Below are 17079 nucleotides of genomic sequence, written 5' to 3' on the forward strand. Positions count from 1 at the left end.
AGAAAACTCATCAGAAGCTCGGTATGCTTTATAGAAATGCAAACTTTCTTACTCCATCTGCAAGACAAACTCTCACCACTACCTTCCTTCTCCCTTCTCTACTGTATGGTGCTCCTCTTCTATCCAATCTCTCCACTTCTATCTCCTCAAAACTTGAAAGTTGCTACTACAAAATTGCCAAATTCGCTACAAACTCCGCTCATTCTACACACCACTGCATCTGCCTCCGTAGTCTTCAATGGCTAGAACTCCCTAATCAACTCAATTTCCTCCAACTTACTACTGCACACAAACTAATCTTTAAACCCACTGCTTGCCCAGCATTATCTAATATCTTAACCATATACACTCCTCCAAGGCCCCTAAGATCTAGCCACCAAAATCTTATTTCAGTATACAAACCCAAATGACCCCCTGGCCAGCTCCTACTTTCCTATACTACAGCAAAAAAATGGAACTCACTTCCTCCTTCTAAGAGCCACTACAAACTATGAACACTTTAAATCTCTTCTCCATTCTCACCTCTTCCAAAATTGGAAATGTAATTGTATACTTCCTACCTAGATCTCAATATATCCTAGTTCCACCCCCCCCAGTTCCCCTTTTTCTGACACTCGCCTTAGCTCCTCTCTCTCTTCTTCATTATCTCCTCCTTCCTCCCTGATTAAACCCTTTATTTTCCTTCATCTGCTCTCATCCCACTGCCCACTTGTATGCTTACTCTCACCTTTAAATCTTTTGCCTTTTTCTCAAGGTGTTCTCCTGGACTCAATCACAAAATGAACACTAGTTTATCTGTTCTTTTTCTATCCTCTTTTGGACACCGCCCCTTTAATTTCTTTGCTTCTTCTTTGTTTCTCCCATGCTTCCCTGCTCTTGCATTCAAACTCTATCTACAATTTCCTTTTCCTTTCCTACTTTACTAACATTACAGTTGCATTAATATATCATTTCCTTATGTATATTGCCCAATGCACCTCATTCTTATTTGGAAATTGTTAAAGTTTTATGCTATTAGAACAGAGTGTGTTTTTGTGTGTAATGTATTAGTTTAGAGCTTTTCTGCTGTGTTTTTGTGTGTAATGTATTATCATGGAGCTTTTCTCCCCGGGCCTCCACTGAAAACGGGCTTTCGGGCCCAGTGGACTTCCCCGGTTATCAAACTGGAAATAAATAAATAAATAAATAAATAAATAAATAAATAAATGTCTGGTGAGCACACTGTAAACCCCCTAACATTATATGCATAGCCATACAGCCTTGAACTGGTCAAACATCCTGGCCAGACTGAAACATATGCAGAAGTGTTAGGTACAGACAAACCCTGCACAAGTAGCAATGTTCAGAAATATAACAGCAGTACTCACATTTAGACCAAATCTTCTAGGCATTACACACAATATATTTGTGTTTGTCTTCATACAGCTGTTGCAATAGATTTCAGACAACACTTCCAGGCTGTCTTCCTCACAAGTAAGGCAAAGGGACAATGCCCATGTGGAGTACTCAATTTTACTCCACTGTTGCCATGGTATTGGCTAATGGAGTAGCTGCACAGCCGATGTGCATGTAATTAACTGCTTCAGAACACCAATTGGTGATCAGGATAGCACATGCTACTGATCTCTAAGTATAAAAGGATGCCTTGTCACACATTCAAACCATCTGTATATACCTGCAGAACAGTACAAAATACCCAACAGAAGATTGAAACAAAAACCGAAAAAGATTAAAATACCAGTCAATAACACCTCCAATTACCAAGAAGTTATGTATAATATTTAGTATGTCTGTGTATGTAATACCTGTTTTGTAATAATTACAGTGTAATCAATGCATATAGTGGAAACAGCTATCTTGTAGTGATGTATTGCTGAGCAGTAGTAATGCTTGTAGTATTCTATGAGTGTACTGTTGTAGGTCACAAGGCAAACTCCTCATATACCACAAGGGATGATATAGATGGGCTTGGAATTCACCAATTCTTTTCCAGCCACTGTCAGTGTCAGGGTTGGTCCAACATTTATGTGCTATAACAGGGGATAGTATTTGTTGATATATTGTAACAATAGACGTATGTGTGGGTGTATTAGTGAGATGAACATGTCAAAGGTGGGCTTACTGTGCAAATATGATTTACATTGTGGGATATTGTGCCAATAACTGTGTAATGTACAGTATTCTAGGCAGATCTGTATTCCATTTTACATAGTATTTCTATTATGTTATGCAAACATTAGTTATGTCTATTGGCAATTACAATACTCAGTAAGAGGATACATATGAATTGTAGTCATCTGACAGGTTAGCAGCATGATAGCAAAGAAAATTGGAAGAGCTAGGTAACTATCCATGCACATAAGACATGTAATATCCACCATTCTAGTATCGTTTTCAAGCAATAACAGCTGTGCATGTGTACATGTTATGCAAATGTGTAGTGACCCTTGTTACAGGGCTGGACCTCTCTAGTATCATTTTCAAGCAATAACAGCTGTGCATGTGTGCATGTTATGCAAATGTGTAGTGACCCTTGTTACAGGGCTTGGCCAAATGGCTATGTGCACACCTATATAGAGTGGATATTGAGAGCAGAGACACACTGGTTGAACATTCAGGTTTGTGTAGCCTAACCTCTCATTGCCAACCTAACAGCTGCTTGCAAATACTGTATGTAAGGTTGTGCACAGTACTGGTAATGAAACAAGTTGCATATCATCTTTAACTCCAGTGTAACATCTGCAGTAGGAGTGTAAGATGTAGGAGACTGCTGCCCATGTGTAGTAGCTGCTTCTTATGTGATGGCTTACACTATCTGATTATATCCTGATCATGTTGATAGTGGCATCAGAGTCTTTTGATACATGACTCTGTTTGGGGACTGGGTGTCCATGCCCAGCACAGCTCTTGGTTCTGCTGGATATGTGAGTATATACCCAGAAAAGGATACAGGCCAGTTGACACTTGCATCATCTGTAAACTATCAGAATGTGATGTGCTCCTCAGATGAGGATTGCTGCTACAGGTAGCTGCTTTGTTTCTGTAATAGCCAGTGTTGTCACGTCCATAACACAAATATGTATGTGTGAGCATTACTGTCTAAAACATCTTCATAAGCAATAAGTAAACTAAATACAGTACTTGGTACTTGTAGTACTGAATGCTCATACAGGCATATCCACTAGTCAGCTACTAGTGTTTACTAATGTCAGCTTTGTGTATGCAGCCATCCTGGGGGAATGTAATCTCTATGCCATGTACACTGCCAAACCCACCTAACACCACACCCCATACATTGTCTGGGATGCAGCTACAGGGGTAAGCTGCATGACAGTCAAGTCTACAGCCATGACTGGACTGGACAGTCATGAAGTGTAGGTTAACACATGCATCTCATCACCACAACCAATGCATACCCTTACCAGAACACAGTAAGGACACCCACACATACCTCCAGAAATCACCCACATTCACAGAGGCTTCTAAGTATAAGGCCAAGCAAGAGACCTGCCAAGCTGTAATAGACAGACAACATAATACACAAACTGTATGACATAGTTTGCCAAATTTTGCCACCCTCAGAACACGTGGCCAGAAACATGCCCAACAGTACTCATTTGTGAATGCAAACTCTAGCACTATGTTACACACCAAGCTATACAAGAGCAAACATACTGTCAGCTGCCTGTCTGCCATGATTAGCCACATACTCATACACTCAGACCACCTTTTGAACTATACACATGGCTCTGGCATATTCCATGTTGTTGTGCAGGGCCTGTGATTCAGTAGCCTGGACTGCATGGAAATACACATGAAGGAACTGTCAGGTCTTGTAGCCCATGCAGGTATGTCCCAAGGCCTGGGTAGCATTCTGCCATTGGCCAGAATGATACTGCAGTACAGGGACAAAAGGATCATATTCCACAATTGTCTAATGTACTGGTGTAATTCAAAGGGTATCCAGTATCTCTCTACCTGGGATAACATGGTTGACAGACCATGATGCTTTGCCAGACAGGGCCTGCACCTGTCACCCCTGGGAATCTGGATACTGGCTAGTGCCTTCATCATGCAAAGTTCAAGTGAAAGTCCACTGCTGTAACAGGGACAGCCAAGCAATAAACTGCGGGTCTCGCTACTCAATGATACATTTCAGAAACTCAACATAGACTCACTTACATCAATCCTTAACATGGAGAGCATATCTGTGCAGTGACTGTGGTATGGTTCAACACTCCGGAGAGCACTCCTGCATGACCAGGTTATAACACATACCTCACCTCTTGGCCATTATCCTTTATTGAAACACACAGGCCACAGGTGTATCCATATTCCAGAAGGATATGTACACCCCCACGCTAGTTGCACTTGCATAACTTCAGATGCATTATGCTGAGCAACTATCTTTGTGCCAAAGTGGAATCCAATTTGCACCTTGCGATAGATCACCCACCATGCCTCAGAATTCCCAACTTTCATATTGTGCTGCAATGGGGAATATTATGTTTGAGACAGAAATCCATAATAATGGCTAATCTCAACTATCTCATTATGAACTGGGAAGAATCCTCATGTACCAACACCTGTGCTCAATGCATGTTGGATTTCATTGACTCCAATGACCTGGATCACCATAGTCACACAAACAGGGCTAACAGTATGCTACACATAGTCTGTCTCCAAAGCTAATATTATGCTTCTTAAGAGTGACATGGTGACTGTCATGGCACGCATGCAGATGGGCAATGCATGTGCAAATGCTGAATCCTACAAAAATGCACTTTAAGCACTCACATAAGTGAAGTGATTGTGCTATTGAAACAGAACCAAGATTCAGCCAAACACAAACAGGAAGGCAAGCTGGTGGTACCCTGACTTAAACTGTACCACAGAAGGTAGTAACTGTTGCAAGAGTGAACACACGAGTGGAGGTGATCCATGGTCAGCCTCAGTAAGATGCAGATACACCATATAAAACCACACAAAGCTACTGTGAAACTAATCAGCCACATATTATGAAGCCAACCGCAGAGCATTCTATAGCTGTGTCATGAATTGTAATGGCAATAACAAGACCTGCCGTGCTTCATAGCACTATGGCATGAGAAGTACTGCACTTACAGAAATAGCATCTGTTCATCCAGATAGGGTCTTGGATACCCTAAACCCATTCTCACCTCCCACCCAATAGGTACACATATTTATATATCCATGTACACTACAGAGTCCCTGTAATAGCAACTATGCAGGTACAAGATGCACTCTCTAAAGCCATACATACAGCTTGCATGGGACCTGTCAACATCCCAGGGTGTATTTTACACAAATGTCAGAACAATTTGCTATCCACATACACATCATGTTCAATCATAGCTTCATGTCAGGCTGTGTACACACTGAATGGTGCACAGCAACAGTTATTACACCCCACAAAGGGGGAGTCACCACTGGTAATGGGGAATATTGCACTACTACCCTGCTGAGTCTGGTCTGTAAGGCCATGAACCTTGATCAACTTATTTGATGTAGTCAGTACAGATGTAGATGACAGTAAGGTTGATTCACACAGCATATCATGACCTTGCCAGGTCTTAGAACACCATCACCCATACTGTGTTCCAGCTACACTCAGTAAACTAGGTGTATATTCCTATGTCACAAGATTGGTTGGCAACTGGACTGCGGGCAGAACCAACACTACAGAAGGTGTCTGAATAATACACGCATATCAAACCAGTGCCAGCTACAGTAATACAGGGTTCATTCCTGGTACTCCCCCTCTTTGTTATCTATACCACATAGACTAACACAGAAGGCATCTACCTACTGATGTTTGCAAATGACTATGAGCTAGGAGCAATAGTTGTCTCAATGAGTGCTGCAGGCAACATACAGAAGGGCCTTTGTGGGTCAGATGTGTGGTGTGTGACATATGGCCACATTCTGACAGCTAAGTATTGCATGGACATCCCCTATGTTAAAAAACCTGTACCCATGAACTACCACCTAGGCAGCAGTCAACATAATGGAAACTGTGTGTATGGGATGCAGCTGGACAGTAGTCTTTCCTTTGATAGTCACTTCACCACACCAGTCAGGTAGTCATAAGTGGCATCCCTAATCATGACAGGGTGCCATCCATGAATATAGAGATCATTGTTCAGCCATACTCAACACTCAAGTGACCCATAATAGATCACATATTTCCTTTAAGGGTTATTGGCCATGTTCCGATGGCCTACAATGGCCTTCCCAAACCCTAGCTCCACTATGTAGCATGATGCCTACCCCAAATAAATCCATGTCCAACCCAGAGATATTGGACATGCTGCACTCACACATCCTGATTTCAAATAAATACATACTTCATGGACATCCACCTGTCTAGTATAAGGATCATAACATGCTTGACAGATCCCTGTCCCATACACTTTACATACTCCTATGATACTATGCATCCCTGTCCAGCAAAGCTGCTCATTGCCCCTCTTTGAGACATGGTGTGAAGACCACATGACAACTATATCAGTAACCCTGTGGATCAGTTCTGTGGCACTGCTTGAACTGGCCACTGAAAGCTACCTGTCTGTTGGCTACAGCTAGGTAACCTTTCATCCTAGGCTCATAAATGGCCCAGGCCATATAGTCTACTAGTTCACTATGACCATACATGTTATAGTTGATATCCAACCCTGCAAATACCATCAAGCTAGCCATTGGCCTATGTGTTTCACATGTGCAATACAGGTAATACATGGCAGGATGCTATACTGCTGTGCAGTGCCATTTAGATGTATATGGCAAAACACATACATGTAAAACTTTCCATGAACACATCTGTAGGGTCACAGGTCATGTCCCTTAAGGCTGTGTATGACTATATATGTGACATATACACAGCATTAAGGTCTCTTGCATTAATGTAAACACATCCAGGCATGTGCTGATAGGTAAGGACACCAGCACAGGCAAACAGACATGCCCACATCAAGAAAACATCCACATGGAGTATGAGCAATGTCATCACTTGACACACACATATATGGTGATAACATCAAATCACCAGTAAGTGTCAAATGGGTGTGAATTAAACGTCAGTGGTGTTAGTGTCATGCAGATTTGCAAAGACATATTTGTAATCATAATAAATATGATACACATGTATGTGCAACTGTACTTCTGAACTTCTCTGTGAGTTACTGTGACCTGTCTCCATCATTATGTCTTCCAAGTATGCTGCATGCCAGGCTCCCACCCTACACCCGCTTGGAGGATGAGGTCCTCATTCCATACCTCCTTGACAACCATGAAACACTCTTCAGCCATGTGCCACAGGATGCACAGCAGTGGGATGCTCAGTGGGAGGAACTTTGCAGGAGGGTAAATGATGTTGGCGGCCACAATCGCACCTATCAGCAGGTGCACCGACACTGCACCGACCTCATTAGATGGGCAAAACAGTGTGCAAATGCAATTGCCAGGGAACAAGCTGCAAGAGGTGGGAGGCCACTTACCCAGCCCCCACTCACACGTACCGAGGAGCTACTGGCCAACCAGGGGACACCTGCAGAACTCCATCTACAGCTTTAGCTGGAATTGTGGAGGTGGGTGTCTCACAACCACTGAGCCGGGAGTTGCCTGGTAAGTCACTACTGCACATAGAATACAACTATATTTCATATAGTTACATGTGTTACTGTACATTATTTAGCATAGCATCATATGCAAGTCATGTATGCACACATGCCACATACTATAGTTTGCTACTCTATGTATGCACATATGTGCATACTCCATAGTATAGTCTATTGTACTGGCGTATGTTCTAACATGCACACTGCACCCTGTAGCTATCACACAGGTGTGGATAATGATCTTACTGCTGTTACACTCCTATTTAGGTACCTCTGGCATTTTGGAGTGACAGCAGCCTGTTGCAGGTGAGATTTTTATTATTTATCAAGCTTGATAATGCACAGATCATATTAATTGCATGCTATCTGCCATGTGGCCATTTAACACATGTACACATAATGTATGGTGGTATGACTGTCGCACAATGTCATGTGCAATCTGACATGTCCATGACATTTTGTGGGCTGACTGCAATACTGGTTAACTATCCTGCAAAACAAATCTCTCATCCCAAACATATCACCCTTTGTCTGCATAACCCTGTCCTCAGTGGAGCATATGACATCTACGGGTGTATGTCATATGGGACAACACTGACTTGTGGAATGGATGCCCATCACAACCATTGGACAACACATGTTTACACATGGCCATGGAGGATGGCCAGAGACATGAAGCAACACACACAGTAGAAGGGATGTACATGTGTGTACACCCTGTTGTACATTGGCTCAACACAATACAACTATGGCCTTTGTGTAATGGTGATACTACAGATGTGGCACACTAAACATCATACAGGCCTGTGCACAGCTTGTGTAGGCATGACATCAAGCCATCACATAACATGTCTTGAACATCTTGAGTGTGTCACTACATGAAAGCTTTCACCTATACATTATCCAAATACATACATGTGTTGCACAGCATACACATACAACCACATCAGGCCACAGATACAGTACCTTCACCTTGCTGGTGTCACACATCACTGTCATGCTTGCTCCTCATGTGTGTGAGGTACACAGATGGCATGTGGGACATGGAGTACTGCTTGGTTAGCTATGTCTGGACATAGTTGCCAGGCATCAGCAATATGGTTGCAGATGTGCAGGGGTGTCATCTGTATACCCTTCAGTGACCTGTGTCACACATTCCACATTAGGGTTTAGTGTGTATACACCTCAGTGATGTGGGTCACATTCCACATTAAATATGTATTGTATCTGAACACAGTCATGGCTATGAACTGTGTCTGTAATTCACACTGTATAGCAATAGTGAAGCCACATGATGCCCTGCAATGGCTATGCACATCAGCTCAATGTGCAGTATGTCACCGTATATCTGTAGGGCAGACTGACAACATTGCGTCAGCTGAAGGTCCATGTTAGTATAACACGTCCCTGCATTGGGACACCATTACCTCACTGTATATTTGAAAGGACACCATTGTGTTAAACATGTGTCAGCAGAAGACATGTCATACTACATGTGATTGGCAAGGTCATATGCCACACATCAGGCTGGTGTACTGTTAACCTGTGCTGGTCTGTGGCACCATTGCAAAGTAGGGACAGCCATGTCAAACATGTGTGTACAGACACATGCACATTGTCTGTAGACTCAGCTCAGGGGTAAGCAGAATAATGTTGAACAGACATGCACTGCTGTGGGGGAGATATGCAAGCTAGTGCTCAGACAGACATAGTAGTCACTCAACATACTCTTCTGCTCATGTCCTCATCACACATAGAGGCAGTGGCCAACACAAAGCATCAGTGGCAGATGTACACAGGTCAGCAATGGTCTGTTAAAATGTGGGGTATGTTGCACAAAACATGGCAGTGCGGTGCAACAGTGCATAGTGCATGCAATGTGTTGCAGGTTTGGGGCATGACCTACTAACACAAATGGTGCAACACAGGGATGTATGCTAACTACTACAATAATTGTGTAAGGTGCATGCCTTCTGCTATAACACATGCATGCTGTTGAGTGTAACACAGGGATGTATGATAACTATCACTATAATTGTCTAAGCTGAATGCCTTCTGCCATATCACATGCATGTTGCATGCCGTTGGGTGCCATATCATGTGTTTCTGTGTCTGTCTGTCTGTGTATCTGTCTGTGTGTCTGTACTGTGCTGTATAACTTGTAATGTAAAGTTCTTCTCTACCCCTCACAGGTGTTGATGTAGGTGCACTGCCCTCCTGCAGTCCACCTGATGTTAGTGTGCCCACAGACTCTAGAAGTGATGATGAAAGTATAATTGTGGCACAGGCAGGGTTGTCCAGGGCTGAATCTGTGCCATTGGTTGCCATTCCACCTGTATCCCCCTCATCCCCACACACAGTTCTCATGCCTACACATACCCCATCACTAGTGGCCATAGAGGAAGGACAGTTGGTGGGTGGTAGCATGGAACAGGAATGTGTGGAGACTATGGAAGGTGTGCCTGCACACCATGATCCCAGCCAACTGACTGGTGATGTCTCACACAGGCATGTGCCCAGAGCTGCTCTTTGGAGGACTTCTGGCCAGCAAGACATAGCACATCAGCTGGTGTCACCAGACACATGTTTCAGGCTGTAATGGAGGCACAGGCACTTGCTGAACAGCACAACAGAGAAGGTCTGATGCTTCAGAGGGCTGCTGTCTGTTCTTTAACTGACAACATCCAGGCAATTGCAAATGCTCAACATCATCTTGCAGATCTTTTGGATAGAAGATTGGGTGACATGGTGGGAGTCCTTGACCGTGGCATGTCAATTCTCGAGCATGGAATGTCTGCGCTGGAACATCTGGTGGGAGTGAGGCATCAGGCACGTGGACGTAGGCCAGCTACATCACCTGTTGAAGGTCTACATGAACATGCTACATCACATGCCTGCTCCCATAGTGGCGGTAGCAGCAGCAGTGCAGCTGGTGCTGTGCTGTCCACACCAGGACACAGCAGGCCATGTGCACATGGTTCTGGATGGTCCCAGCAGGGACACGGTTCCAGTGGACATGTGTCACAGACAGTACCCAATCTGGACCTCTGCCTGGTAGTACCTGTGCAACCCCTGGCAGGTGCAGATCATGTGGTCATGGCCAGACATCATGAACTGTAAACCCTGCCCTGTACAGTCTGCAACTGTCAATAATACCCCTGTGTAGGCCAGACACATGCCAGACCTGTGTGCATACATACACATACACACACCAGCAACAAATGTAGGGCACCTCAACACATACACACATAACATCCACACAAGCCCAATGAGATAAAAGACCCTAACCCACACACATGATGTCATCCAATAGTGCAGCCTAGGCCTCTGGCAAACATTATCACCCTGTGCATATGATGATGCCTGTGCCTCATCCCTGTCATCCACACCATCGGTGCAGAAACATGCTCATATGGTCTGATGTACAGGGTGAACATACTAGGAAGACAATTTTAGATTATCATTATTGAGTAATGTTGACAGGCAACAGACATACCATGTACTACAGTTTTAGAATGCATTTTGTACTTTTGACAGTATGTATCATGTGTAACAACAGTAACTGCATGTTGACCTTGATGTTCTGCCTTCCTCTTTCAGGTGTAATTGCATGTGCCGGGGGATGTCAGTGTTTGCAGTTAGTGTCCCATATGTAAATGTAGTCTACTCACAGGTCTGTGTGACAATACCTGCATGCACTTTGTAGCTTCCACATCACAGTTATAATCTCCCAAGTTTCAAACATGTTTACTGATCCAAGTGCATGATAGCTGTGTAGTAAGCTACTGTGGTCAGAGCCATAACATCCATTGTGGGTGACATCACAGGTATAGTTACCTGGAGCGGGGAGGAGGTAAAAGAGTGGTTTAGCAGATGACAAGGGTAAAGGCCAGAGGAAAAAGTGGTTTCTCATTGGGAAGCAGTTATACCCACTCCCAAGACAGGATGCAAACACACATATAGGGATTCACAGACACAGTAACACACCCACACTCTCAGGGATTCACAGACACAGTAACACGCACTCTGATACACAGTTGTCAGTGTTGCGATGAGAACCCCTGCTTATGTGCAAATAATCATTATAGTACTACGCAATTACAAGATGTGCCACAGAGATTACACATGTACATGCAGTCAGAATGGCCTAAGATTGAGGAATACTAGAATGCAGTGAGTGTATGTTGGGAGGGGGGTTCATCAGTAGGCTATGTAACAACAAGCCTCACCCCAGGGCATGCATGTTTACAGGCGATTAGAATGCCCTTCTAAGATTTATGACATCAACAGGGATACTAGATTGCATTCAGTGAATGGGGGAGGGGGGCTTATCATTTCACTATGGCAAAATACAGCCTTACTCCAGGGACAAGACAGCCATACATACACATACACACACACTGTGGCATTCACAAAGATATAGGTTCATAGGTTAGTACTAGGCTAACTGCCCTTGCAAGCCATTTTAAGCCTAACCAATTATCCCATGTGAGATTCAAGCCCTGCACCTTGTGTTTGTAAGGCAAACACCTTAACCATTAGGCCACCCTTCCAACACACCTATGTCACACACATACAGACACTTGACATGTGTGAGATTCAAACTCCTGCCTATGTCTTGATTTCTACACTTCACTCTGTACAGATGTCTACAATAGTGTACAGGAGAGTAAAAAAACATTTGGGATGTATTCTCCACCATACGTGACATATACGGACAGACACACACCCACACGTGCCAGTACTGTGAATCAAACACCTGCCTATCTCATGATAAGTATTACAGAGTTACAGCACTATTGCACATGCTACAAAGCATACTGGCTCTTTCTTTTGCCAACTGTGCTGATATATGCACAATATATGCACAGGGGAGGTGTTACTGTTACAGGTGTCAAGAGGTTTGCCTTCAGTGTCACCCTTACTGCATTCTACGTTGTGTGTCTTCCCCTTCAATTAACAAAACCATAGCTTAGCAGTTACACAGGTTATTGTAGGAATGGTTGTAACACACCTGTGAGCTGTCCTCAGTAATCATTCATTTGCAAAGTAGCCCCACCACTTAGTAGTTATGTCCAAACATCTGTCCATACCTAAAGTACAGCTTACTGTACTTTGAGCATATCACCATATACAGCTGGCAATGTTGAGGCTGCATTGCAATTGCATATATACTAAGATAACAGTCACCTTCAAACATCAGACACTGCACATGCATGGAATCTAAACACACATCAATAATGTACACATATGCAGTCTCCATCAGTAAGTGGACTAGCAGGTCATGAGGAAACATTCCACACCTTCCCCACACCATGTTTGAAACCTAGCTGAGCATTACACCATAATGGATGTTGTATTCATGCACTGGTAGGACAGACAACAATCTTCACTGGGTAGCTAAGTGTACATTTATGCCAACAGCACATATCAGCAAGACACACACACAGCAATATTCCATGTCATGATTCCACAAACTGTTAGTTGACAGTTCCACTGTGAAGCCAGAGCACTGTAATGGTCAACAGTGAGCACATCATATTTGCCACACACACATCATATTTGCCACACACACCTCATGATCACTGGAAGAGTGGCAGCAATGTGATCTGTTTTAGCTAGGCATTACACTTATTCAAGCATGTGCAAAGTCTGTGGCTTGTAAACATCTCACCCCGGCATGCTCTAGCTATTGTGGTAATAAGGTTAATGTCCAGACAGCACACAGCATGCATGGCTTGCAATTGTTGACATGGGGTATATGTAGAAGCTGTGGGTCACATATGGCTGTACTTGTCATGGATGTATCACCTGTAACTACTCAGGAACATACAAAGCATAGCTGTATTTCCCTGAGTCTGTCAATACAGGCCATGTGTGTAGGTCATATGATCCTGTTCTTTGGGAATGTTTGTAGGCATTGCATTTGGTGGACATGTCTAATGACATACATGCCACATGGGTTGTATGATATGATAGGTGTCATGGGTGACCAGTAGAGAGGGAATATTACCTCTGTCAACATAGATATCAAACCTTATGTACTATTAGCATTCAGCAGCCATGGACCTATCTTCCATGTGCATGTGTGTAATGAATGTAGCCACCTGTATGTACAAAAGACAACAACAGCTATGGTATGTTCATTTATGTTGTATGAGTGTGGGATGTACATATCTAGGGCAGGTACATCTGGGTCATATCCAACCATGAGGGTATTGACTATTGGTGTACAACAACAGTCAACTGTGTTAATGATGACAACATCCAAGGGACCCTGGTATGTGTACAACTGACCTGGTTACAAACAGTGGTATTACTGCATTGCATAACATATTATGCAACTGTGTCAGTACATGGGTACTTTGCACAGTTGATGTAGGGCTAGATACAGTCCACCAGTCAAAGGTTATTTGGTGTTGTACCATACTATTTCATGCCACATTTATGGATGTGTTTTAGTAGTCTGAGGACATGGTGGTGGATGTATATGAGGATACAACCTAGAATGCAGCTTTTGCTACTGTCATCTGTACCTGACTCATCTGTGATGCATTATGTTGGAGTAGTGGTCTTTACTTGTAAGTAGCCTTTATGAATATGTGGACACCACAACCTGAAGTGGTCTGTACCAGTGTTATGGCCCACATGTCTGGATCTGAGTTATATGGTGGTAGTGCTATTGTGCACTACAGAGCCTTCAGCCAGGTTTTCCTAACTGCCCAGATGTCAGTATTCCCCATTGTAGGTTCTACATTAAGCAAATGGATTACAACAGCCACACATCTAGCACTGGTTAGCATAAGCATCCAATGCAATTGTCTTGTAGGTGTCAGGGTGTTAATTCTGTGTTTAGGACATTTGCCTTGGAATGGCACTATATGGGTAAATGCGACCTAGGTATTATCCACACTCCCTTGAATCATGGATGCATGTGATCTGTGACAAAGGCTTGTCTTCTTTCATTCATGTCATCCTGGAATGACAGACACTGGACAACCTCATAATTACAGTAGGACATTGGCTCATTGTTTTGGTCAAGTAGTTGCCACTCATACCATGACATCACTGTGAGTGGCAGTATTGTGCTTGGTATCAAATGCTACATCTAAGGTGACGGACAGAAGCAGATGTTGTGTAGATGATCAATGTCAGATATACTTAGTGGAGTGGTCCTGCTAATAATGACAGCTGCTAACGCAACCGGGAGAGGTCATCTTGACACCTGCACCTCAATACCATTAGACAATGGGGCTCACATATTATGCTTGCACATGCCACTGTTCCAAGTATAATGCCACTGCCCACAACCTGATATCACTGTATGCCTTTCAGGGCAGCAATGTGTTTGACACATGCTGTACTTTGCATCCACCTGTGTGTCCCAGTTAACCAATTGTCTGTCACTTCCACACATGCATGATTGTGTATACTTCACATATATATATGGCAATACTTCATGTACATATATGCATGTGTATCACGCAGCACATACGCATATATATAATTTACGGGCCACATACAGGTATCTGGTAGTAAACCTGTATGATGTGCATATATACTGACAGTTAAGTTGTACATAGCTGTAAACCTGTGTGTTTACAATAGGAGTCCATCGCAACATGTTCTGTACATCTAAGTATATGAGCATGCACACTGTGGCCTTCTGTGGTTAGAATCAGAGTGCATCCCAAACAGCCCTGTGCTACTAAGTGTATGAGCATGCCCACTGTCACCTTGTGTAATTGGAGTCAATGCATCCAAACAAGTCCTGTGATTGTATATGTATGAGCATGACCACTGTAACCTTGTATAGAGATAGAAGTTGTCCATTCCACAGATGGGCATACTCCAGTTCAGGGCTTGTTGTGCTACAACTATACCTCTCAGGCCTATCTATGTCTCACCTGTAGATGTGTATTGTTTGTGCATACAGGTTGTAATGGACTCCTACTTTAAACACACAGGTTTACAGCTATGTACATCTTAACTGTCAGTATCCCTGTTGATGTCCTCAATCTTAGAAGGGCATTCTGACTGCCTTGAGATGTGTAATCTCTGTGATGTATCTCATAACTGCATAGTACTGTAATAGTGATCTGTAGATAGGCAGGGGTTCTGATCCCACCACTGGCCACTGTGTCTGTGTGTCAGCAAATGGCTGAGTGTGGTTGTGTGTTTGTGTCTGCATTCTGTCATGACAGTGGGTTTTACTGCTTTCCAAAGAGAAACCACCTTTTGCACTGGCCTTTATTCTTGTCATCTGCTAAACCACCCTTTTCCCCCCTCCCCACTGCAAGTAATCAGTCATGTGATGTCACTCAGCTCAGAAGCAGAATCAGATTAAGTGTAATTGTATGGGTTCTGTGGCACATACTCCAGCTGCATACCACTCTACTAGTTACCTTTACATAGGCAAGACTTGTAAGCACAATACTGGCAAGTGTGTGTGTGTTTGTGTGTGTGTAACTACCCTGTAGCCAGGCATACACGTGTTATGTCTTTTAACATGCTCCACACCATGGTAGTCATCTATGGTGAGTAGAGTCTACAAATTATTACATAGTTAGGAATAGAAGGGAATAGACAGTCAAGAATGACTACTGTTGGGTATGTTATTTCCCTGTGCCACTGTCAAGCAGTGACATAGAAGTGGTCCCCAGGGTGTATTTCCATACCCATCATTCCCCCACCCAAACTCCACAATCCTCGGGGTATATTTCCTTAGCCATCATTCCCCACCCCAAACTCCACATACACAACAACCATCCCTTCTCTGGTGAACTGATTAAGATTTAAATGTTATAATACAAGAGTTGCCTCTGTTTTGTGTACACATCAATTCCTTTGGAACCCTTCTGTGTCACAGAGGGTGTTCAGACATGTTTATATATATGGCTATGGCTGTGTCTGTGTATATGCATATATATATATATATATATATATATATATATATATATATATATATATATGTGTGTGTGTGTGTGTGTGTGTGTGTGTACACATCCCGTAAGTGCATATATGCATTTAGTATTTACTTATAACATTTGTAGATATGTAGACTTGTCTATGTTGTTTCACAGAGTACAGTACATTCAAGGGTACTGTACATATGTACACAAAGTGACTGTTCTATTTGTTTTCAGTACTGTGGAATACCTGTAGTAAAATGAGTATTTAAAAACCATGAAACATTTATACAACCCAGATGGTTTAGTGGTAAGTCCAATGACCTTGGTGTGCATGGTCCCGTGTTCAAGGGTTGTTGATAATGTCATTTAGGACTGAATAAGGCAGTTGTAAGTGGGTGTACATGTGTTTTCGCAACAGTAAGCAGCAGGTACACACAGTTAAAAGACATGTACAACTCACAGTACACTTGAAATGCCCTTCTTTGGCAATCCTGCTGATGTCACCCACCTAGAAATATACCTCTGGGATT

This window comes from Protopterus annectens, chromosome 2.part2 (genome assembly GCF_019279795.1).
Source record: "Protopterus annectens isolate FY-2018-M chromosome 2.part2, PAN1.0, whole genome shotgun sequence".
Lineage (NCBI taxonomy): Eukaryota > Metazoa > Chordata > Ceratodontiformes > Protopteridae > Protopterus > Protopterus annectens.